The following is a 27,353-nucleotide window of genomic DNA, read 5'->3' on the forward strand; positions in this document are numbered from 1 at the left end:
AGCATTGTGTGGTAGTGAAACAAGGGCTGACGATAAACCGGAACAGAAGAGAATCGATGTAACTGAGATGTGGTGCTATAGACGAATATTGATAATTAGATGGACCGACAAGGTAAGGAATGAGGAGTTTCTGCACAGGAATATGTGGAGAACACTGACAAGGAGAAGGGGCAGGATGATAGGACATCTGTTAAGACATCAGGGAATGAATTCCGTGATACTAGAGGGAACTGTAGAGGGCAAAAACTATGGAGGAGGACAGAGATTCGAATAAATGAAGCAAATGGTCATCTTGTGGTATGGAAGTTCTTCTTGTATCCGTGATTGTTATGAAAATAGAACGAGGAATTCCGCTTTATGCAAGACACCTTCCCAGTTTTATTATACCCAGACTTCTCAGTTCTTTTTGTGCTATATTCAGTGGGTTATTTTGAATTCTTACTGTTAATTGTTGTTACATACTAAGATTTAGATAAACTTTTGGTGCAAATATTTAAAACTGTGAATGACAACAACAATTGTTCATTCACAATTGCAAATATTTTGCACCTAAATTTTATGTAAATACTAATATGTAACAACAATTTCACAGTAATAAAATAAAGTAAGCCACAAAAGATAACAGAAAAGCTGCTGAAACAGGTCTGGGTAAAACGAAACGAAGAAGGTGTCTTGCATAAGGTGGAAATCCTCGTCCTATGAAGCAAATATTTGAGGACGTAGGTTGCAAGTTCTTCTCTGAGAGGAACAGACTGGCAAAGGAGAGGAATTCGTGGCGGACCGTATCAGACCAGTCAGAAGACTACCAACCCAAAAAAAAGGGAAGGAAAGGGTATTTTGAAGTACGTTTCCTGGCCTTCCCACATTTTACATCCACAATCCGCCACTGCCATGGTCATATACTGAAACGAGACCTCATTCCTGCAAGAAGGACCTGTTACCAAATACCGGTAGTTTCATTATGTTACCACAGACATCAGCCTACATGGCACATCAGGAATAATAGCGGCAGTCATTCAAACCAGGCAGCAGTGCAACACTTTCAGTTGCACGATACTTTTGTTTCATACTCTTGTTTACACTATCACTGTCTTCATTTTGGGTCAAGAACTTGTATGTAACTAAACCGGAAACATATATTTCCTAGAGTACTAAGCAGGTTGCAACATCTCGTTATGCATGTGGGTACTTGCTTATTGTCCGCAGCTCGTGGTCGTGCGCTAGCATTCTCGCTTCCCGCGCCCCGAGTCCCGGATTCGATTCCCGGTGTGGTCAGGGATTTTCTCTGCCTCGTGATGATTGGGTGTTGTGTGCTGTCCTTTGGTTAGTTAGATTTAAGCAGTTCTAAGTTCTAAGGGACTGATGAGCATAGATGTTAAGTCCCATAGTGCTCAGAGCCAATTGAACCATTTTGAACTTGCCTATTCTGTATAAATTATTATTCTGAGCTCTTACTCTCTCACTCTATAACTACGCTTTCCACCTCCCATTCCCCTTACCAATCCCTTCCACAACCCATCCTTCCCCCTCTCCCTCTCCTTCTTATTCCTAAGCCACAACTCTTACCCTTCTCTCCCTTTCCTAAGCCAAAGCACTTTTTCTGTAACACGCCAATCAGGGCGCTTCTAAGCCTCCACACATATTTAACTGTGCCAATCTGATCTCAGTATTTTCTTCCATAAAAATGAAACCCAATCATATTTCCCAACTCCTTCCCAAGGCACGCTTTATTGTTTGATATCGGTAAATCAGAAAGCTTCTAAGGCCGTTGCAGTACACACATCTACCTTTCCAAATAAAAAATCATTATTTTACTCCCATAAAAATGAAACAGCCGGACAGAATGGGTACGGAAAAACGACATCTTTCCTGTCTTGATGATGGCATCTGCGTAACTGTCTACCTTGTAGGTTATAACACGCATGCTTTTAGCTTACCTGATTGCAGGCAAGTCCTTAGACAAGCACCCTCTGACAAAGTAATCCAGGAATTATAAATTCTATGAAACCCTGCCATTCCACTAAAAACGTGATTCCTTTCTTTTGGATAATTTTTACAATTAGATAGTGGATAGATACTTGGTTCTCTGTAGTTATACGCTGAAGAGCTCTCCTGCACCAGGTCGCGGTAAATGATCTCCCAGAGATACGTTCTTGGATTTGTTTCTTGAACTGCTCGAATTTTTAATATGACGTTGGCCAGTTCTGGTTGAAGGCTTTTCGGAAACTTTGAGAGTTTACGCTTCCGTATTTCATGCTCAACCTTAATGGAAAACTTAACTGAAAATACGTCTATCGAGTATCCAACATGATTAAAATAGCTTCTAGTCGTGTAGGCTAAAGTTCATGTTGAACTTCTGCTTTCAGCCACAGACCAGCATCCTTTCTCACCGCTTTTGAAATTAGAATGAGAGACTCAATAGCGGCCTAGATAGTAATCAGCGAACGTCGTACAACGGTAAAGAACTCAGCACCACGCGTGCCGGAGGTCACTTAGAGATGACTGAAGGCTGGGTTTCGCAACAGTTAGAGGAGATTTTCCTATGTCGGAAATGTTGTTTCTTCCGTAGAATATGAGCTACTAGCCGAAAACACACACTCGTAAATAACGAATCAAGATGACAAAAAATGAATGATTTCGAAAACTTTACATGGCAGTTCATGACTTTCCTAACACAGTAAGTCTGTAATGGACTCGGTAATTAACTCGTGTGGGGAAGAAAACCAAGGAAATTAATGCATATAAGAAGCGCCATCTACTATTCTCTTGCATTTATTGCAGATACATGTCAGAAACTGGCTTGTCTGGCAACTACCTGGCACAATTCCCAACACTGGTGGCATAGTAAAATAATTTACTGCCCTGCGCGGAACTGACCCCTGGAGATATTTTGGTTGATTCCAACGGCACTATGAGATGTAAGAGTGACCCCAACCGTCTTCCTGACTTGACTGAATCACCTGAGAAAAACCAAAACGACAGGAATGTCACGTATCAAGGATAACTATGTCCTCCCAAGAACAGTAGAATATATCGCACGCTGGCTTCGGCTGACTTACCGAAAGCAATCACGCCACACCAGCATCTACGTTCTGTACCCCATTCTCACTGACCTGGGGACAGTCGTGCAATTCAAATCATTCCGCGGTCATTAGGAGTGGGGGAAAGCAAGCTGTTTCAAATTTGAAATTAACCAGTGGTGTTCTCTCCCTCCTGTCGTAGCTATTGTACCGTATCTGAATGTACCACTTACTGTATCGTTTGCTACACAACTCCTTCGCGAGTGCTACTCTCGCATCCAAAGGGACGGGTGAAAGCCCTTCCGATTTTAAAATGTCCTACCTTCCGGTAGTTTACTTCTCTGTGTCCTTCTGTCTCATCACTGGCTGTCTTTGTCGCCCCTAAATCGGCACTCCGTCGCAGGTAGAGGAGGGGGATATCCTGTGGATTTGAAATACTACAAAGAAAGTTCGTGTGAGGCTACGCGTTTTTCTGTACCTCTTCCATTCTGAAATTCTTTGTCATGTGCAGTAGCATCTGTCTCTATTAAGCGGAACAATTTCGTTCCAATCTAAAGAAGCTAATAGTTCTTTCGTTTACGGTTTGGCTCTTGCCCATCCTCTTCATGCAAGAACCTTTCTGTCAATGCCGACGTAATGCCCTCATTCAACTGGTGGAGAGAAGCTTACGTTTAGCGTTTTATTCTCGCAAGGCACTTGTTTGGCGTATTCTAACAATGTGCTCTTCTGGGCTGGGGAAGTTTTAGCTAACAGTTCAAACAACAAACCGACGTTCCAGACTATACTGGAACCTTCCTCGCTCTACCACGTTGATGCGTTAATTTTAGCAATTCAAATAATTACCAAAATTCAGTCATACATGGAATAAGGAATAATGATCCTAAATGAAATGAAACACTGAAACTGGCCCATCTTCTTTCCAGCAAGCTTCAGACCAGTCTCGCCAACTTAAACTTTTCATTTCAGATTCTGCAAGCTGCCACCGACATCCTGCATAGTTTACACACTTTGTCAGTATTTGAAACGGTGACCAATAGTCATGTTTCGTGCTGTCTTTGATTGCTAATCGTAACAAAACTGTCGAGTTTTAATTTATCCTTGTGTCAACCTAACATCTCTACCTTATTTAAAACTGTGTATCGGGATGGACATCGCCCTCGGGGCCTTTGCTATCCCGAGGAAGTTCTCTGCCAATTGAGCATTCCTCATAGCTTTACTTGCATAATTAAAGTAATCGATGATATGAAGATCGCAATATAACTTTGTTGAAACCAGTAATGAGGATTTGTATCATCTGCGATGTGGGCAACAAAACTTCAATCTTGAAAGCCCGTTTACGTTGCATAGACATCACTCTCCGTCTGATGTCGTTGTTGTGTTCAGTCCAGAGACTGGTTTGATGCACCTCTCCATGCTACTCTATCCTATGCAATATTCTTCATCTCCAAGTGACTGCTGCAACCCATATGCTTCTGAATCTGCTTATTGTATTCTATGAATTTTCTCTCCAAACTGACCTCCAGTAGCAAATCGTGATTTCTTTATGCCAACAGAGCCTTTCTTCTAGTTAACATGTGCCACCACAAATTCCTCTTCTCCGCAATTCTATACAGTGTTAGTTACGTGATCTACCCATATAATCTTCAGCATTCTTCTGTAGCACCACATTTCAAAAGCTTCTATTCTCTTCTTTCCTAAACTATTCGTCATCCATGTTTCACTTCCATACATAGCTAAACTGCATACAAATACTTTCAGAAAAGACTTCATAATACTTAAATCTGTACTCGGTGTTAACCAATTTATCTTCATAAACGCTTTCCTTGCCACTGCCAGTCTACATTTTATATCATCTCTACTTCGACCGCCATCACTTATTTTGCTCCGAAATGTGCAAAACTCACCTACTACTTTAAGTGTCTCATTTCCCAATCTAATTCCCTCAGAATCGCCTTATTTAATTAGTCTACATTCCATTTTCCTCGTTTTGCTGTTGTCGATGTTCATCTCATATCGTCTTTTCAAGGCACTGTACTTTTCGTTCAGCTGCTCTTCCAGGTCCTTTGCTGGACAGAATTACAATATTATCGGCAAAACTAGAGTTTTTATTTCTTCCCCGTGGATTTTAATTCCTACTCCTAATTTTTCTTTTGTTTTCTTTACAGATTGCTCAAAGTACAAATTGAATATCATCGGGGATACGCTACAACCCAGTCTCACCCCATTCCCAACTACTGATTCCCTTCATGTCCCTCAACTCATAACTGACATCTTGTTTCTGAACAAATTGTAAATAGCCTTGCCACCTTCAGAATTTTAAAGGGGATATTCCAGTCAACATAGTCAAAAGCCTTCTGATAGGCTACAATTGTCAGAAAAGTAGGTTTACCTTTCCCTAATCTATTTCCTAAGATAACTGTTAGGGTCAGTATTGCCTCACGTGTTCCTACATTTCTACGAATCCAAACTGATCTTCCCCGAGGTCGGCTTCTACCAGTTTTTACATTCGTCTGTAAAGAATTAATGTTAGTATTTTGCAGCCGTGACTTATCAAACTGATAGTTCGGTAATCTTCAAACCTGTCAGCATCTGCTTTCATTGGGATTGGATTTATTATACTCCTCTTTAAGTCTGAGAGTATTTCGCCTGTCTCATACATCTTGCTTACAAGATGGCAGGGCTTGTCAGGGCTGGCTCTCCCAAGGCTATCTGTAGTTCTAATGGAATGTTATCTACTGCCTGATCCTTGTTTCGACTTAGCTGATTCAGCTCCCTGTCAAATTCTTCAGGCAGTATCATATCTCCCATTTAAACGTCAACTGATATGTTTCATTCTGACGCGAAATCAGAGTCACAAGTCTGTTGCAAAGACATTTTGGACAAGATTATCGATTCGTTAATGTATTACTGTGTTTAAGTAACCGAGTGTAGGTACGTCTGCTATCCCATATTTTGGAGGTAGAATGTATGTAGTTGCGGGCCGGTCGTAGGCCGTCGTGTTTTTGTGTGCTCCATTGAACTGTGGACAATGTATTCGGCATTTTTCATTAGATCTGTGCTTCTGATAGTGTTTTTCAATGTAGGTGAATCTCGTTGTGGATGTTAGCTCGCAACTGGTTGCTATCATCTCCAAAGATGTTGGGGCTCACATACGAATGCTCTTCGTAGAAATGTCTTGGCTCAAACTCGTCTATCGGTGGAACCGCACGTGTTGCATTACACGCCCTGAATTAGACACTTGTGACCCTTTGGTTAAATTGTCTGGCTGATGGAAATTTTGCATAATACAAAGTTAACATAACATATAATAACAGAAATGATAATATCTGGAACTAAATTAACGACCCATAGATCATGTAGGCCACACAGTTGGGATTTATTTAGGATAACGTTTATTCAGAAATCAAACTAATAGCGAAAGTGGTACTATATAGAGTTACTGTTACACTGGAGCGCATATCAATTTGACACAGTTTGATCATTCAGAATCTCATCGCGATACACAATACTCCACCTCCATATTTACACAAGAAGTTAGAGTTAACTCCAGGCGAGCGGCTGTTCACCGCTCAGAGACTAAGTCCCGCGATATCACACAATGCGAAATGTTCTAAGTCGTTTCCCTTCCTAGCTGCTTAAAGACCGACTGTCCGCATTCACATCTCAATCCGAACTGTTCCCTTTGGTGACTCCAACCGAACTATTCTCTTTGGTGTATAGAACAGAGCTGTTCTCTACCCGTCTCCGACCGTGTTTTCTGCTCGCCTAACATCTTCGCTCAACTGACTAGCGCAGTTCCCTTTCCTGAAGCCGTCCATCTAATTGGCTACAGCTTATTCTCCATTATTTTACATTTTAACATATTTAAATAATCTAAGCTAGACCACTTTCATGTTATAAATAAAGTTATAATAATATCCATTATACAATAAACATTACATTCTTTTACATAAAACCAACACAATTTCCTTCTTAAGTTTGTATCCCTCAGCTAGTAGCCTTGTACCAATGTGCTTTCTGATAAATAAATAAGGAACAAAAGTAACTATTATGCACTAAACTTTGCAACAACTATTCTATTACCTAATGCTTCAATAAGGTGTCAGCTGTCTTCGATCAATGTGTTTTGTGTGGAGGAAATGATGATATGATGCTTAACTGAAAATACCGATAATTTAAGTTTACTGTATCTTTTAAATAAATAAAGTTATTGAGTTGATATTTACAATATTTGTCATTTTGACGATGCTCTTCTATATGAAATATCGGTCATTATGTTTGACCAAAGCGTTCAGGCTTTAGCGTTCAGGTCTTTGCTACAAAACTTGTTAACTTCACTTTACCACTAAATCCTGAACTATTATAGATAAGATTAATACCCAAGTTTTATTGGGATCACCATCAAAATTTATGGTGGATGGGAGATTAAAATTACTGTGTCTGTGAATTACTACAGAATTAAATAGTTTTCATAGATGTTTCCCTTTTATAACCGATCTTAGGTTCGCCATATTTAACACTGCTATGTCTCCTTGGCCACAAAAAGTTTCTACTGGGTTTCCCTATGACGTAGAGATTCGTCTGTCTCACTCACACACTACAGCGCTTAGGCCTTAATAGTCAATAGACGCCTGTGAGTTTCCCCATCTCGTGTTGAATCTGCGCCCTTTGTGGCACGCGGACCTGGGCGACAGCGTTCATTTCACAATTCCCAAAGCCTGACTCTTTCGGCCATAATTTTAAATGAAAGCGAAATGCTCTTTAACTTACACAGTCCTCGGAATAATGTGAATGTGGAATTCTGAGGGTATTTCCCCACACTTTAAGACCCTGCACACTAACTGCAATTGTCGCTTGGTTATCATCTCTCCCAATTCTTGCAGAACTTCCTAATCAGTTTTGTGGGTTACTTCTACCTTATTAAATCTAAAGTCCTCAAAAGGTCTATTAAACTTTAATACTTGTGTCTTCCATATTGACTCCAAGTTCGTTCTCATACTCATACTTCACCTTCGTAGGGGCCTTCATTGTTCTGTTACCCTCCATCTTTGAAACGCGGAATTTGCTCTGAACTCTTAATGTTGACCCCCTCTATTTTATTTTCACCTAAGACTGTTTTTACTTTTCACTATGCTGAAGCTGTGCTCCCATTGAATGTATCTTTTTCGATTTCTTTAGACTTTTGCTGCGCCCCTTCTTAAATAAGCAACCATTATTATCATACTGCATCTTCATTCGTCCTATCCACATATCTGCGGCCCTGTCGCGCTAGACGAATTCGAATAGTAACGTGTAATATTACGGTGTCTAACGTAGCTATGCGGCGTGTGGTACAATCAAGTATCGAACTGGAAGTGTTTGTACACACTTGCGGCTCCCTCTCCTGAATGCCAGACCCCACACGAGCACTGATACATCTGCAACAATCCGAATCCTCCATATACTCACCACTTGATTACATGTGCTTTTGATTTGTTTCCAAAACTCAGAGCACACCTACAAGGACTTTACTTTTAGAGTGATGAAGCGCTATAACCAGAGGTCAGGTTGTAGTTCCCTAGACGAAGTCAAACGTTCTACAGTGAAGGTGACAGCAAGCTGGTATGTGTTCGTCATCAGAGTAACTGTGTTGAAAAATAAATATGTTTACATGAATTATAAAGATGGAAAGTAATAACAAAGTGAGATCTATATAAAAAGCCTTAAGAGTTTATGCATAAAATATTCGAAGCACACTCCCGTACAATTACAAGATATTTGTAGCTGCCATCAGGTACATGTTGAGTGTGAATGCACAATGTGGGCAGCACAGAATATTTCCTACGCACTAATCCGTTGAGACTAGAGATAATGAACATTATCTCTGCTGTCACGGAAAAATTCTCGTACATTATCGCTCCAAGGGAAGCGTGTATGAAACTTAACGGTAAGAGCTCATTTAAATTTGTAATATGCTCGAGAAGTAATGTGACCTTTTTTAAGAACAAATTACATTTTCATCTAGGTAGTTCTTTAATTCTATGAGTTTGCGCTTTTATGGTTACCATATATAGCTGTTACGATCCCATCAGTGGAAAAACTAGTTTCCTGACACGAGAATCGTGTGTGCTGCTACCATAACGTAATTACTCTTTCACGTCCAGCAACTTTTGCATCGTATCCTCTTACTTCTTTATTTTTCGTTGCTTCAGCCCAAACGCTAGAATGAGAACTGTTTCGTTATCTAATACAGAGTAAAGTTTACATAGATGGAAAGCATATTCGCAACTCACATTGCAGTACCATAAAATTAGAGACAGCATAGAGAGCGTTTCACTTGCCTAGAGTAGGATCTTCTTCTTGCTTCTTCTGACATGATCTACTATCTTCACTAGGTCAGAATGTTAACCTAGATTTGGAAGAGTTATTGCTGGATGACGTCTAGATGCCCATCCTGTTGTAGATGACTGAAGATAATGCCATGAGTGTAGATGGCTTCGGGTTTCAGCATCCTAGATGATGTCCAAATGTCCGATCGCCGCACAACTTTCAGTAACTGACAGTCACTTCGATACTGCTCGATCCCTTACTGGCATCCATAGTGGGAGTTTCCAACTTTCCCACGAGCCATCCGACACACTGTGTGCGTTTGGGGCAAGTGTGAAATCCGCTGGCGTTCCACAAACAACTTGGGAGATCTACGTTCACCTAGACAAACCCTAAACATCCCTCTAGGCCCTAAGAAAGCAATAAGAAACTACGATGTCAAAGTATCGTGAAAGATTGTTCACAGTTTCCTCTCAACAGTACATTGGACGTCTTGTAAAACAGTGATTATGATTTTTAGTGGCTTACACGATATATTCCGGCTAGTTAAGCCTAGATCATCTTTCCCTGTGACAAAAAAGGTTCCATCACCACACCAGTAGGTGCTCGCTGAAGCATGTTCAGAGCTTACAGTTATAGCGGGCTGGCAGCTCTCGCCTGACCCTAGCTGAGGGGGCCCAGGTCCAAAAAACAAGATCACAACCGACAGTGACTGAGCTCTCTGAACTCCTTCGATTGGCTAAGCGAAAAGCCTTTGCACGATTCGTTGGTAACGGAAGTGCATTCTAAATTGGTCAAGATTTATAAGGTACCAACTCATTCATGTGGCGAAATTCATCTGCGACCTACATGTGATGGATGAGAGCTCAACAATCAACCCACAGACGCAAAGACAAACAAATAGTATCATATGTAATGTGACGAATCGACCACAGGAACGTTTTGTTGAAGATGTTTATCAGGTTTGTCGAATACTGATCAAAAAGGAAAAAATTCAAAACCTAGTTGATTTAAAATATGTAAACTAACACCAAGAGCAAGAAAAAACACAGTCAATTCCTTAAAAAATAAACTTTAGTGAGAAAACTACACTGCAAGTAAGTTCATCACATAAGCACAAACATTTTCTAATAATAATGAAAATATGAGTTGCGCACAACAAGTAATGCAACTCACTTACTCCGGAAGGAGGTTTGTTTTATTCAGTATTCAAATAGACTATATTAATCCTCACTCTTTTGATTACAAAACCCGTTCCTCTATATAATCCCCGTTCCGTCCTTACACTACCTTCCTGGAGGGCTTGTATGCCAACGTCTTGCTGCATCAGTAATGTTCTAGTCAAACGCAAACTGAGTCCTGTGAAGTGCATCCTTCATTGCGCCAAGCAGGCCAAAGTGGCTGAGAGGTTCTAGGTCCTACAGTCTGGAACTGCGCGACCGCTACTGTCGCAGGTTCGAATCCTGCCTCGGACATGGTTGTGTGTGATGTCCTTAGGTTAGTTAGGTTTATGTATTTCTAAGTAGTAGGGGACTGATGACCTCAGAAGTTAAGTTCCATAATGCTCACACCGATTTTTTTCCATTGGGCCAAACATATGGAAGTGGGAAGGTGCGCGATTCGGGCTGTAGTGTGAATGAAGAACAGTCCAATAAAGTGTGGTGCACAGATTTGTGGGAGGCCTTGCGTTGTTATGTAGAAGGAGCAGTTAGTTTGCATCTTTATGGCTACGAACACGCTCAACTTGTTCCTTTAATTTCCTGAGGGTAGCATAAAACACCTCAGAGTTTATCGTTGCACCATGAAGGAGGACAAAGAGACTAATCCCTTCAGTGCCTCAGAGGACTGTCGCCGTTAATATACCAGCAAAGGGGGCGGCTTCAGGGTAGTAGTGGCGTGGAGCCACACCATGGATTACCATTTTGTTCTGGTTACTTGTGACGAGCCCTTGTTTCGTCGCCTGTGGCGATGTAGGACAAAAAATTGTCACGATCAGCATCTTAACGCACAAGCAATGCCGCACAGATGGCCGTTCGTTGCTCTTTATGGTCTTGTGTTAGGCGTCGAGGAAACGAGCGGGCACACGGCTTTGAGTTCCTAGTGAACAAGTGTGTCGGCACTAGCGACAGAGACGCTCATTTGTGTAGTGAGGTCGTTGATTGTGACCGGTCGATTATCCCGAATGAGAATCTCCGCACGTTCCAACATTCCAGTAGTCACAGGTGTCTGCGGCCGGTAAGCACGCGGGACGTCGGACAGGTTTGTGAGATGTTCTAGCGATGTTAATGGACGCCACGCCCAACGACTTACCGTGTTCTCTTCACTTTCATTTCTCCGTAGACATTCTACAAGCGCCTATGAATATCTGTGATGCTGTGGTTTTCCGTCAAAAGCAGCTCCCTACTTGGAACGGAACTCCGTTACAGATGCCATTTTGAAGACCATGTATTGCATCGCCACCTATCGTAAACTCATGAAATTATAGGTGCTGAAGCAGGAGTATTCCACGAAGTCCCAAAAGAAATTCTGAGTTTTTTCAATCCAAAATGACAGAGAAAAAATGTGTTGCACCACATGTTGAACGTCCCTCGTAGTGTAAGGCAGTCGCGTGGATGTGATGTCTTTGTCGATTCAATTTTCTGTCGTCTTATGACAGATTTCATGCCTTCTTCAACACTTTCTGCTCTTTATGGTTACATCCAGTACTATGGCAACCTTTCCCTAGTAACTCACCAGTCACGATCGTAAATGATGTAGTGTTTCGTTACTAGTGTCCGGTTTCACACCATAGGGAGATATGATTGGTGACCTGCGTAGATGATGAGCCGAGTTGTGTTATGTACTGGAAGCCAGTAGTCATCAAGTGAGCTGTTGAAGGCTGGTGACTCCCATAATGCGCCACAGCTCTGCTTAGTGTCTGTACAGATCGCAAACGGTGCACCGGTTGGTCTGAAGACAGTGTATTGAGATTGAAACCAGTCACCAATAAGGAAATACGTACGTATCGATGTAATTACTTTCGGTAACCTGGCGGTGGTGCTTTGTCTTGGAGTTCTTTGGCCCACCACAAGAGTGTGTTGGTTCAGAATGGGCCGTCTGAATACGCTGCGCAAACTCAATAGAGAGAGAGGAAGAGGGGGAGGAGTGGAGGAAGAAAGAGAGAGAAGAGAAAGGCTTGGGCGGCACATGTGGAGCAGTCGGCCAACAGCACGAGTGACAGCAGAACTGTCCAGGACAGAGGCGTCTGAGAGCGGCAAGTTTTCCTGTCCCGAAGTAACTATGTGATGTTTAGCTACATATGATCTCGTCAATTCCTTGACGACTTTCACTTATTTGTTGTCATCATTTCCTTGGGAAAGGATTCTTCTAATTGCACCGTCAGGGTCCATGAGATATACTTGCTGTGAGACGACTGTGGTGGTTATAAGAATATAGTGGATGTTAATGATGACCTCCCGCCCGTCATATTATATCTTGATGAGGGACAAAGTGAAGGAAATTACTTTGGTGCGATTCATTGTTGACTCTGGTCGCGGACGTTCGACTGAATCAGCATTTAAGTATTCGTTTGTTTAAATTTCGACAAGGGAGTATCAGTGTGGATGTTTCTAGTTACTATACAACACAAGTTCTGGGGGACATCCTATTTTAGGCTGTTTTAGTGCTTAATCCTTTGAGCTGGCAGTAAGTTTATTAGCTAGATTCATTTGTGTTCTTAAATGGTAAAACCAAACGAGAGTATTTACATGTATTTATGATCATCTGGTAAATGCTTCAGTTCTTCTTATATTTGTGCTTGCTAAGGAAAACTGGAGAAGAATTTCGCCTTATGCAAGTCATCATTTTCTAGTTTAGTTTCCAATAAGACTGTTTCAGTGCTTTTTGTCCTTTCAGTGGGTTTATTTGTTTATTATCTTCCTACAAAATTTTCTTTACATATTAACCTCTAAAGAAACTTTGGATGCAAAATTTTTACATTTGTGAATTGAGCGATAATTGTCAAATATTTTGCATTAGTTAGCGTGTAGTGCGGAGTTGAGACATGTATTAATCAATTGAGGCGTTCTATGTCGTTCTTCTACGACATGCCTAATAGATCTAGTTTCAAGCAAATTTCGAAACAGAGAGGATTTAATATGTTGACATACCTCGCCTGAAGTTATTGGTTGTTTCTGCTGGTGGCCTTAGATCTACTACATAGTTAACAGTGTGGAATCTGTGAACAGCAAATAGTTTATACTTTCTGGGTATTACGTATTTCCTAATAAAAATCTCTATGTACCGTATTATTTAGCGTCTTACTTACAATTTATTTCTTTTTGATGAGGTAATGCGCTTATTTCTTTCACTGTTGTCGTTAGTCACTCATTTTCCTAGGTTTATTTGAGAATCACAGTGCCGTGTTGTGTTATTTTGTTTCATGACATGATCCTTGGAGATGTTTTTGACGTTTGTAATACTTAGCTCGTGTGTGTGTGTCTAAGGCAGAGAGATCATATGAAGCATCTATCATTCTTGATGAATTAATACACTAGTGAAAAGCGTGCACAGATACTATAAGTGAAATAAATACACAGTCCAACAAAAGAAACTCGTCAAAATAATAAATCTCACAAATGTTCATAAATCACAACATCAACATAACAAACAGGCGTTTTACAAAGAGCCACTAATCTAACAGACACAAATTCAGCTGTAGAAGGAAGCAGCCTACTTCAAATGAGCCGCAAATATAACGTAAAAACAACTCAATCCCACAGAATAAAGGATATCCTAACAGAAGCAGAACACATCCGAAAGCAACAAAAAAAAAATTAATATATCTATTCTGATACACTCCTGACAAGAGAACTAGTCACCAAGGACATGAAACCAAAAGCAAAGAAAACAAAGCAACCATAAAAGAAACCTCTGTCACCACCAATGATAGAACCTATGACAACAATTTTAACCAAGATGGTAAGGACGTAACAGCGACCTCTTCTTCATAATCGATTACTAAAAACAGTAAAAATAGTAGAGTACCTCATTTATTAAGACAGAATTTGGCACATTGCAACACCATACCGTCAAATGGTGCTCAAAATCTGAAGATGGCTGATTAAATGGGTCAAAACCAATAATTTTAATAAATAAGATTGTGTGATATTTTTATTAACTTAAAATTCAGTAAACTACAGAAAAAATGAAGGAAAACGCCATTATCACAGAATATGATTAGGGCAATTCACTTGTGCTCATAAAATAAAAGGAATACATTGACAGAGCATTGGAATTCATCCAAAGCAACATCACAGAATAAAAAAGAGAGCCAACAAAACGACCAAAGAAACTTATAGAACTCTGAAGAACATAGAAACCATTAAAAGTCTGATAAAGATAAATCCCAGTGCCCCTGCTCCAAAATTATCCCCTAAAATTCACAAGCCAGGCATCTCAGTATGGCTATTGATATACTTCACCGCTGCATCAAGATACTACTCATCCAAACAGACACACACATAGCTACACTCAGTATGCAAACACAGTGAAAGCAGAAGGCTAAGCAATTGAAATGGATTAAAAGAAAACATTAGAAATAAAGGCATTAGTTTGCTTTTGTTCTACATCTCCTTTTATTGAGTTAAGCTGTTTGCGACTTACAAGACATCTACAGGCATTTACTAAGTATTGTCATCAAAGAATTTACAATGTTTGTAAACAACATTGAAGCAGAAACGTACAGCAAATGACATATTTGACACTGTTGTGGTAGAGCAATGTAAAAAGTAAAAAACCGAATGGTAAATAAAGCAATGGAGTGAATATGAAAAGGCTTGACACAAAACAGGAACAATAGCTTATATAACTGTTCATGTTCATAAACGAAACGAATAAAATAAAATTAGTGCTGACAAGGCTACTCCAGGAGGTACACAGCATTGAGTGTGATTCATAAACTAAGTAAAAGAAGAAAGAATTGTCAATGAAAGTACAATAATAAATTGCTTAAGTTCTTTATATATTCTGTACATACGTGGATTATGCTTTTTATTTTAATTGGTTTGTGTATAACTCTCCATGTTGTGTACCTCCTGAAGTAGCCTTGTCAGTACTAATTTTATTTTATGTTATTCATTTTGTTTATTAAAATAAACTGTTTTGTAATGTTGTGTTGCTGTTCTCTGTTGGTCTTTCGTGTTTATTCCAGTTCTATTTATCAATTTTTCATTTCTTTTTTTACTTTTTACATTGCTTAACCACCAAATTGTCAAAAGATATTATTTACTGTACATTTCTGCTTCAATATAGACACTTAACTTCTCTTCCAGTGTAGTTCACAAACATTGTAACTTCCTTGACGATAATACTCAGTAAATGTCTGAAGACAGCCTTGTAAGATGAAAACCAATTAACACATTGCAATGTTGTTCTGCCAAGAATTGACGGAAGATCAGTTAACATAAGAAATGAAAATATGCCGAAAACAGCAACATAGATTTTATTTGACACATTTTCCATATACATTCAATCGAACAGAAAAAAATATTAATACTGTAGAAAAAATCTGCAGCTACAAGGAAACACGCCCGCAACAAACATATATTTCATCAAACTTCTGTAAATATACAAGAAGTTTCACCCATACTCAACTTTATATGAGAGCATAGGTACTTCACATTCAAAAGCACGCTTTACCAAGATTCAGCAGATAAAATAAACAATTTTATTTCAGTATCATAAATTTACATCAAGAACATACTAATACACTGGTAAGTTAAGCATCTTTATTAAAGTAGTACAATTACTAAACTAGAGTGCCCCAAATTTAAAATATTGCAAAGATCCCAATAAGGAAGTACATGAAAGAACTAGCTAAATGCACCCAGAACCAGATTCATGATTTATCAAAATCATTCTGAAAACACCAGTAATGCCAAATATGAAAATGTATTTAAATGCCCCCAAAAAGCAACTGAGAGCTCCTATCAGAAATTGTTTAAAAGACACCAGTAACGCCAAATCACTTAAACTGTAGGTCAGTGTTTGTAGATGAAGAACTTCAGGAAGTTGGCCCTTGTAATGTAATAAAGTAAAACTTTTTTATTTGTTTGTGACTATTAGTGTAACGTAATAAAATAAAATAGGAGCTGTGACTTATACAAAAAGGAAGCACACATTAATGAAATAAATAATGTAGGAATATTATTAACACCGTAATATGTTGTTTAATTTAGCCCGACTTGGATAAGCACTCAGTAAACTAGCTCAGTTCTCAGGGTAGTTACGTAATGTCGATAATTAATTGTCATTTTCTTATTTCCCAACACCACAGATATTATTCCAATTCGTGTGCTTATTGCACCAGAGAATATTTGCCAAGTCTGTTCTATGAACATTACTGTAATACATAACTTATCGTGGTTTCCTCTCGATTCCCCAATATAAGATAACCAGAGTAGCATCTACAAATGAAATCCTGTAATGGAACTGGAATACTGTGACCAGACCTTTTCTGCCTGGGCTGTTATGTCTTTCTATAAAGAAAATCTGTAAATAAAATTGTTAAATTATTAGTAGCTGCCTCTGGTCTTGTGGGATCTGAAATAATGATAATTGTCCTAACCGACGGTAAGTCGCGTAGTTAAGCTAAAAGAAAAATGTTAAAGATTTTTCTAAGATGGCGCCTAACAATGAAAATTCTTTGTTAAGGCCTATATCTACTTAAGGCAGTCTAGTTATGATACTAACAAAAGATTGACCACAAACACAAAATCCTTTTGACAAAATAACCATTACATTGTTCGAGTTTTAAGTACAACTTACATTATCAGCTGGTACAGCAATATGAGCTTTACACAAGAACGTCATCCTAGGTCCGAATCCAACCATATTAGATAAGCGAATGACAAAGGAAAAGTCGATCACAAGATATATTTATATTCGGCATCAGGAGCCGGAGTACGAGTCATAGATTTTGCTCTGGTAGAATACAAATGGATCTTCAAGCTCCAAAATTGAGGAAAACAACAACCTTAACAAACATAAAATTACCTCTTAAGTTGAAAGGTATATTTTGCAGGAGTTCTGTTGCAGGCCATTCTTATTTTGATAGTTTTGTTAAAACCAGGCTTGTTTCTGCTCCTTTTGTACTATCTTTAGTGGGTTTCTTTTTTAATTTATTTCTGTTTGTTATCTTAATCTCTAAAGAAGCTTGTGGTACAAAACATTTACGTCTGTAAAACGAGCGATTATTGTCGAATTATTTACGGTACTTTGCGTAAGGTACACTCAGTGACTTTAGGAGTCCTATGTTGTAGATTTTCTAAACTTCGAAACGTTCTTGTTTAATGGAAAATTTCAAAATAAAGACGATGTATGCATTTGTTTACATATATCACATGAAGCTGAATTAGTTATTTGTGCTACCAACTTTAGATCTACTACACTCCTGGAAATTGAAATAAGAACACCGTGAATTCATTGTCCCAGGAAGGGGAAACTTTATTGACATATTCCTGGGGTCAGATACATCACATGATCACACTGACAGAACCACAGGCACATAGACACAGGCAACAGAGCATGCACAATGTCGGCACTAGTACAGTGTATATCCACCTTTCGCAGCAATGCAGGCTGCTATTCTTCCACGGAGACGATCGTAGAGATGCTGGATGTCGTCCTGTGGAACGGCTTCCCATGCCATTTCCACCTGGCGCCTCAGTTGGACCAGCGTTCGTGCGGGACCGCGTGAGACGAAGCTTCATCCAGTCCCAAACATGTTCAAAGGGGGACAGATCCGGAGGTCTTGCTGGCCAGGGTAGGTGACTTACACCTTCTAGAGCACGTCGGGTGGCACGGGATACATGCGGACGTGCATTGTCCTGTTGGAACAGAAAGTTCCCTTGCCGGTCTAGGAATGGTAGAACGATGGGTTCGATGACGGTTTGGATGTACCGTGCAATATTCAGTGTCCCCTCGACGATCACCAGAGGTGTACGGCCAGTGTAGGAGATCGCTCCCCACACCATGATGCCGGGTGTTGGCCCTGTGTGCCTCGGTCGTATGCAGTCCTGATTGTGGCGCTCACATGCACGGCGCCAAACACGCATACGACCATCATTGGCACCAAGGCAGAAGCGACTCTCATTGCTGAAGACGACACGTCTCCAGTCGTCCCTCTATTCACGCCTTTCGCGACACCACTGGAGGCGGGCTGCACGATGTTTGGGCGTGAGAGGAAGACGGCCTAACGGTGTGCGGGACCGTAGCCCAGCTTCATGGAGATGGTTGCGAATGGTCCTCGCCGATACCCCAGGAGCAACAGTGTCCCTAATTTGCTGGGAAGTGGCGGTGCGGTCCCCTACGGCACTGCGTAGGATCCTACGGTCTTGGCGTGCATCCGTGCGTCGCTGCGGTACGGTCCCAGGACGACGGGCACGTGCACCTTCAGCCGACCATTGGCGATAACATCGATGTACTGTGGAGACCTCACGCCCCACGTGTTGAGCAATTCGGCGGCACGTCCACCCGGCCTCCCGCATGCCCACTATATGCCCTCGCTCAAAGTCCGTCAATTGCACACACGGTTCACGTCCACGCTGTCGCGGCATGCTACCAGTGTTAAAGACTGCGATGGAGCTCTGTATGCCACGGCAAACTGGCTGACACTGACGCCGGCGGTGCACAAATGCTGCGCAGCTAGCGCCATTCGACGGCCAACACCGCGGTTCCTGGTGTGTCCGCTGTGCCGTGCATGTGATCATTGCTTGTACAGCCCTCTCGCAGTGTCCGGAGCAAGTATGGTGGATCTAACACACCGGTCTCATTATGTTCTTTTTTCCATTTCCAGGAGTGTATGTAGTTTATATCCTGTCACTTACAAACAGCAAGTTTTTTTTATTTTCTGTTTATTATATATTTCTAACTGAGAATCGATTCATTTACATAGATCCTGGTAATAACAGTATTACTGAATTTTTTATGTTATGTTGATTTTTCTTTTTTGTCGAGGTAATGTGCTTATTTCTCTCTTTTCTGTTGGTATACATGCGTTTTCTAAGAATAGTTCGCCAATTACAGTGTTTCGGCTGCCATTATGTGTTGTTACAGCTCCAATGGCGTCCATTTGTTTTATGGCACATTTATTTGGGATGTGACATGGCTACAGTTCATCAAAAGGCCAGTCACATTAACGCCATTGGAACTGTTGATTTCATGGTCGTCGCAAATTTGATATTTTGAAAGTAACACCATTAATCTGCTTCTTTCCTAAAACTCCCTCCATTATTTATAGCCCCCGAGCAGAGAAATATTACCATGTCACGTGGATATTTGTGAAGGTGGTTGAGTGTACGAAGTATGAGTATAAATATTTGTAGTTACTGAATTATCAGCGATATTTTCAGTTCTCCTTCCAAGGCTGAAGCTAGAAGGCATTGGCCACTCACCTTACCGCCAGTGCTGACAGTGCTATCCTATCGTCCACATTCCTAGGTTGCACACTCTGTACAGCTCACAAACAGTTGTGTCTATTCATTATTTCCACCTTTATGAATCTAATGAATCAGAGGAGGACTTCTCACATCGCAGAACAATGTCTTCATAAATCTAAATGCGAAAACATGGATTTTTAAATTTTTTGTTTCTCCGTTTATGGACTCACGTCTGATGAACGGCTATCATGAAATGTCTTCTCTCTCCTTCTCGAAATGCTTTATATGTGATTCCATACTTCAAAATTTTTCTGTTAGTGTATTTCTGTCAGTTAATGGTACTCAATAGCAAAGATTTTGCTATAATTTAGAGAGACTGATCTGTGGATAATGTTCATCTAATGTTAAAATCATCAATTGTTCCAAGAGATGCATCACTATTCATTTGCTTAGTTGTTTCGATGTTCCTGTCCGTTTTCACAGTGGATGTCCTACCAGGTACGCTCTCCGTCACTGACAGATAACCTTCCACTTTTAGAGTAATTTGACACCTCCAAAATCTTGCATTCACGGAAGCAGCTATGACTATATTGCAGCAGCATTTTGCGATTAATAACACGTTCATTTCCTTCATTGTAATGAAAACTAGTCGCATTCGTCACACAGTCTTTGGCGCAAACGGACAATGATCTCTATCCGCTTTGCATAGAGTGTTTCAGTGATACAACACAGTTAACGCACATAATGACTAGTGAGATTAAGGAGAGTCTGTTAAGTTTGTACTGTCCATCTATGAAGCAGAAAGATAATACCCTTGCTTATCGATCTGCCGTCCTAATCTCGAGCGCTTGTTGGTTTCTGGCATAAAAATAAGTCCACCAGATAAAGATGGGAATGAGACAACATGCAATGTATTGGGTAGAAGCCGATGTCACTGCATCAAAAGTGATTAGGGTGTTATTACCTGTAAAGTAGGATTTGCCGTTATTCCCTAGGATATCACTGCACCAAAGTTGACGAGGTTTTACTACCTCTCAAGAAGGACTATTATTTCCTACGATTTCAACGAGATTCTCCCACAGAAAACACATAAATAAATTCTACTGCAGTTTTATTGATCCACAGGATTAAACAACTACTGGAGACCCACGATTCTTCTCATCAGCACTCAGTAGCAAAGTCTTTTGATTTTTGTAGTGTAGATATTGAGGCGCATGAGATATTGAAGGAACGCGTACAATACCCCGTTGTTTTCTTTTTTTTATTCTTTGCCTTACAAGTAATCCCCTATCTAAGGCAATTTTCCGTCTTGAAATGATATTGAACTCAACAAGGAAGTAGGAGTATTTGACAATGCTTGCAGAATCGTGTTTCTGAACCGGGATCGACCTAAGGGGAAAATGTTCGAAAAAGTGCTTTAACATAAAGACAGGCTCTGTTGAAAAACTGTTTCGTTCTTTAACTTGCTCGTGGAAGAGGTAAAATGCATAAAAATTTTCGCTAGTAAGTAAAGACTAGGTGTAAAATAGGGTATAATTTTGTTTACTACGGTAAGTAATAAACGAGCTGCTACCACAGGGAAATTCTGCAAAATGTACAAAATATTATACACGAGTAACGACAGTTTAAATCTTATATCAGACAGAGAATGTAACCCGGATTACGTGCATAATGCGAGCAGCCGCCTGGGGCGCTAGGCTATATGGACCAAACGTTTTACTTTCACAGATGTTTTCAGCAATGATACACGAACATTAGTATCAGAATTTCTCACACAGGGCACGTGGGAGTATCGCCACTGCGGAAAGGGCTAATCTTGCCACTACGGTCACTATCACAAGGAGCATTGAAGTACACACTAGTGTGTAATGGGAATGAGCATTTGAAAAGTTACTCTGTATTTTGTAGTTTTAATCATGACCTGACAATTGATCATTAACTCATCCCTCACACACACACACACACACACACACACACACACACACACACATATATATATATATATATATATATATATATATATATATATATATAGTCCTGTTTTAAAAAGAAATTGCACTGCAGCTACAGGAGACAAGCATTAATCCTTTACTATTAAAATGCATCGGATTTTGTATACATAATTATATCTTTGTATATGTTCCCAACGTATGAATGTATTGAGAGCTTTGAAGGTGGTAGCCATGTTTACCAAAATCAGTAAATTGCACACATTTTGTTTACAACTGATCTTAGCGAAGACCCTTACCTTCTGTCAAGTAATTGTTAGATGTTTTACCTTTCCACTAAGATGAGTAGACTAATCAACTTCTAAATGATCACAACAACTTCTCTATTGTACATAAATACAATAAATGTGGACCTAGAGTCACATTAAATGTATTATTTTAATATTTTTAAAATTTAATGTTTCTTTTCTATTATTAATAAAGAAAGTTTAAATAACATGAATTATTTGAGCAATTGCAGTTCATACTTTATTGTAATGAGTGATAATATAAAATTGTATATATTTTAATAAATAGTAAATTTGTTTACATTAACAATTTACTTATTATAAGGTTACAATCTTCAAAGATATGATACACTGGCAACTAGTGTAAATAATATTTTCACAGTACAGCCCCTTCCTCTTTAAAAACGATCGTAGAGAGATAGCTTGCCAGGAAGCTTCCATTGGCTTACAATATTTTGACAATGACTGGATTTAGCCTCCCTTGCTTGAAATTATCCGGTGTTCATAGCATCCTATTATTTCTCCAAGAGACTAATTGGGGTGGAAATTGTAGCAAACTTGCAAAGTCCGTAGGGGATTTTCTCATCCCCATAGTTTCAGACGAGAAAGTATTAATAAAGACATCTCTCACTTGAGTGTTACAGGATATTAATGAAGACATCTGTATCGTGCAGTGTTGCGTACCTACCCCACTTATACTTTTCAGCCTCTTTTCAGTGTGCAAGTTCAATAGTTTTTTTAATGCCTTCTCTTTCACCAAATGATTATAGAAATGATCCGTTCTGGAAGGAAAATATTAACAGATCATAGGCTTTTATGGATTAAGTAAGGGGTAAATACTCGTTAGACAAGTCTTAGAGCTCTAATGAACAGTGGAGTTGAAAGGAAAAATCAACTAAATAATGTACTTGTTTCACTTACATGGAGAGTGAACGTGGAAATTAGTGTATTTTTGAGATTATTCTTAACCCGTTCTGAAAAGGAAGACTAAAGGCAATAACGAACAGTCGTAATATGACATATTGCCCTGCAAAGCAAAACTTCCTGTACTCTGTAGACAGAGACTTGGGAGTGTTAAAACTATAACCACAGGGGATCCGGAAACAGAAAGAAACCTTTGCCAAATATCGAACAGTTATTACTGTAATCATTGATTTACTGGATGTAAGCACACAAAATGAGAGAATGCTTTTACAACAACTATTATGCAAAGTGTCCGTAAAATCACGGTGCAGTTACGGAAGCTTGTTGTTGCTAACAGAAACGAAGCCAAAAATTAAGACTTTCGCTACATTGGACAGTAACGCAAAGACGTCCAATTGTGTGTGCGTGCTTGTGAAGAGGCAACACAACGAATCGTGTAGCAGCAGCGGATCGGGCAAATAAGTCGAGATGTGGACAGTACAGAAGAAAGTTCACGGTGTTCTGTGACTTCATAAATTCGAATCTGACACCAGTGTTCAACGTGAATATCGTCGCGTGTACAGTTTGCACCATCCCTCATCATCACGGGACAGCAGAGTTATCAGTGCTTGCGTACCTTACGTAAATGAGATCGGATGAGCAATTGGCTACTATCCCAAACGGCAAAGTTAATTACTGCCATTGACTTATCTAACTGATGACGAGAGAAAATATTGTAGCTGAAAAGGAGGAATGCTAAGACAGGAGACTGAGGTTATCTTTTCTTTGTACCTCTCGTTAGATATGAGTAATATACTACATTTTAACAAACTTTTACAATGGACATGACATTTGACAGATTAAGAAACCAACGAAGATTTACAAATACCTTCGAGCTGTTACAGCAGAAAATAGAGCAGAGCGTGGAGCCACGCATACGTATTGACCTGTATGACAAAACAGCTGAGTGGTCTAACCGACAGCGGCACTAGAACTATTAAACAGCAGATGGACGCATACAGTCGCACTAATACAGCGAAAACAGAACAGATGGTGCCGATAACTTAAGCTAAGGAGAAGGCTAATATGGGACTGATTAACCTTTACTTGCTAAGAAGGAAGGAATCAGACTAGAAATTAATATTATAGTGTACGAAAATTTAAATTATTGAACAGGTTATATAGGCCTTCCAAATCATGTGTAATACAGTGATGCTTACCGGGCATACTAGTAAAGAGTATTGTGTCAAATGACAGTAATGTTAAATGTTAGCCAGCCAGTATGATATGGGTAAATCACACAAAAGTAGCGTCGATGAGCAATTACATAGAAAACCGAACTATAAAATTTCTATAAAATTTTCACACATTTTGAAAACGTTACAAAATAACATGTGTGTGTGAGGGGCAGAATTCTGTAGTATTGTACTATTAAATGCTCCCGCAAAAACGTCAGAGTTATACTGAGAGTTTATAAAGGGTAATAAGAACCTAATCATGTAAGTGATACATCGTGGCCATGGTATTAAAGCAGAATGTACACCATAAAACACGAAAAATGGTAGGTAGAGAGACAATGTTAAAGACTGAATAGATCTGCAGATAGAAAAGAAGAATACGACGACAAAACTAATTATTGGGATAAGAGTGCTAATTCAAAGGAGGGACCATATGACAGGTATCATAAATCATGAAATGTCTGATTCTTGCTAACCAACTGATCATTAAGAGGAGTACCACTATGTTCTTTACGTTCATGTCGGCGGCTGATGACCACTTTGATAACAATGCAGTCTTTTATTAAGTTGGTAACCCTGCATTTCCTCACCAACGAGAAGCCAGTGTTTAACGTCGTCTTTATCTGAATTTGAATCCTGTTTTCCTTTAAATTAGCGAATAGCAAAGGTATATCAGCTAAAACGTCCAAAAAACACGCCACACATTCTCTATCCTGAGCCACTTCACACACGGCTCAAGGCACCCATGAACTGATTATCTGAGCTCCTTACTTGCTTCACTGGAGATGCAATTTCGGAGTGCCTAGCACCTAATCAACCAGATTTATGAGAACTTGCCAACATCCAGTTCAACTTCCGGTTTGTCGGTTTCCAACAACTACTCCTTATGTTCGAGATAAGTCTTCAATTCCTCCAAGGTGCGAACTTCTAATGCTTGTGTCTCGTAAACAGACTTTTTTCAGTTCATCCTGCCGTCATGCTCCTGGAGGAGTACAGCTTCGACCCTTGAACTGGATGCATCGTACTGTATTATAAAGGAACATTCAAAATCTGGAATAGCCAAAAGGTTTACGCTACTTACTGCAAGTGTAAATACATCAAAGGCCACCACAAAATCTTCTGCTTTATGGTGCAGCCGATTCAATGGTTCGGCTAAATGAGCCAAATGAAGTAAGGACTTTCTAAAACCGACTGTCATATCAACAAATCTAATTGTATCTTTCTTATATTTTGGTGGGGGAAAATTCTGAATATCGTTCGTGCACTCTTGTTTAGTTTTCACACCGGTGGGACAAGCAATATGACCAAAAAAGCAAATTTCATGATGGGACAGATTAGCTTTAGATGTTTTAGCAGTATAAACTCGCTTCTAACAAACTTTCCATAACTTAGCATAAGTGGTTTAAATGTTTCTGAAAGGTTTTACTATACAGCACTATATCGTCAAGGTATTAGTAATTATTTTACAGTGTAGCTCAAAACTTAGTCAAACATAGAAGAGCTGCTCCTGTAGATCAGTCAAATTGAGCGAGTAAATTCTAATAAATTTCAATCGATACAGAGAGCTGCCACAAGTCTGGACTTACCTGCAAATAGCACGTCGTGGTAGGCTTGGTTTAGATTTAACGCTGTAAAATAGTACACCTCAGTGACCATGTGAAACAATTTTGTCAGTTGTAAGGGATCCGTGATCCCACAAACATAGATGCTATTATCCGACGCCCAGGTCGGTAGTAAACAGGAGTCGACTGTGATGTGCTGCAGGGGGCAGTGGGACCTATTGTAGAGTGCGTAGTATTACTGGAGAGTGTCGAGTGAAAAGGAGTGCTGGAGAGACGGGCAAGAATGGTGGTCGAGTAAATTTACCGAGGTGTGACAGATGAGCGCGTCCCCCTAATCGTCGTGGGGTGGACCCTCATCCATACCGATTCGCGAGTGATGTAACACCAAAAGTGACACGTGCCGAATTTCGTGTTTCGCCTCAACCGCGTCGGCCAGCAACAACCATGAATTGCAGTGTGGATTGGTGTGGAAGTTAACCATCATCATTGCGTGTGATGAAATACCTAAAATCAGCAACCAATAAGAGATATAACCGTAATTAGATGTGTAAGGCGAAGGTGGCAACTGCCTCAGAATTTGTGTGTTCATAGAAAATACAATACAGTTTGTACATCGCAACCTTTGTAGTCCTTAATAACAAACTTTCAATCATTCCACTATTCAGTTGCAAAACAGCCGCACTCGGTTGAAATATCCCCGAAAGCACAGCAGAAAAACCGATAGCCTTTCATGCATTAAGCACACGGTCATATAATCATAATAATTAACTGTTTGGCGGCTTGGATAAATTACACAAAATCCAATGAAGGAATTTTAATCGGGGGTGTTTCAAAGTCTAATAAACAAACTGACTGCAAGACAACATTTTGATTCACAGCACCATAATTTTTCCTAGCCCACACACATGCCATTACTATTGGGTACAAGAAGGTTGCTCTAAGCCTAGTTTAAAGTGGATAATCTAATGATACAGTCAGCAAGTAACTTGTCAATAATCTGGTGGAACTCCTTGATTTTTGGAGGGAATAAACTATTTACTGCTTGGTGAACGGGTATGTAATCGGTCAACTGAATCTAATATTGAATTTCATCACTAAACCCAAATCTATTAATCAACACATCAGGAAATTGACTGAGAACCCTTAACGTCGGTTTAGTTTCGCCTCCTTTCAAATGAGCGGTACCAAATTCAGCAGCATTACATTGAACGTTACTAGCAACTTGAGTGCGGCTGTGATTACAGAGTCCATACATACTGCCAGGCTGACATTTTAAATATAATTTCTTGGCAGAATAATCAAGAATCAACGTAATCCTTATTACAAAGTCGGGTCAATTCTAGTGTCCGATACCACCCGTCGGCTTTGACGAATGACGTAATGTATGATGTTAATGTAGGATGTTATTTTGTTCGTGCCGCAGATTGCTGTTGATGAACATTAAATGATGTCTCGGGATTTCCTCGTTATGCGCGTATCTTAAAAATTCGATGTAGATTGTTTTGTTTTGGTCTCGTAATTTGTTTTCAGCATCTTTTGTTAATAAAGGTAGTCGTGATTTATAAGTACTCGTGATTTATAAGGTCTTGATTTCTCACGCTGTTCGTTCTGGATGAGTCAGTTGTTCTTACTGCGGAAATTCTGCTCTAGAAAATTAGTGACCGTAAATC

This window comes from Schistocerca gregaria, chromosome 1, assembly GCF_023897955.1.
Source record: "Schistocerca gregaria isolate iqSchGreg1 chromosome 1, iqSchGreg1.2, whole genome shotgun sequence".
In the NCBI taxonomy this organism is placed as follows: Eukaryota; Metazoa; Arthropoda; class Insecta; order Orthoptera; family Acrididae; genus Schistocerca; species Schistocerca gregaria.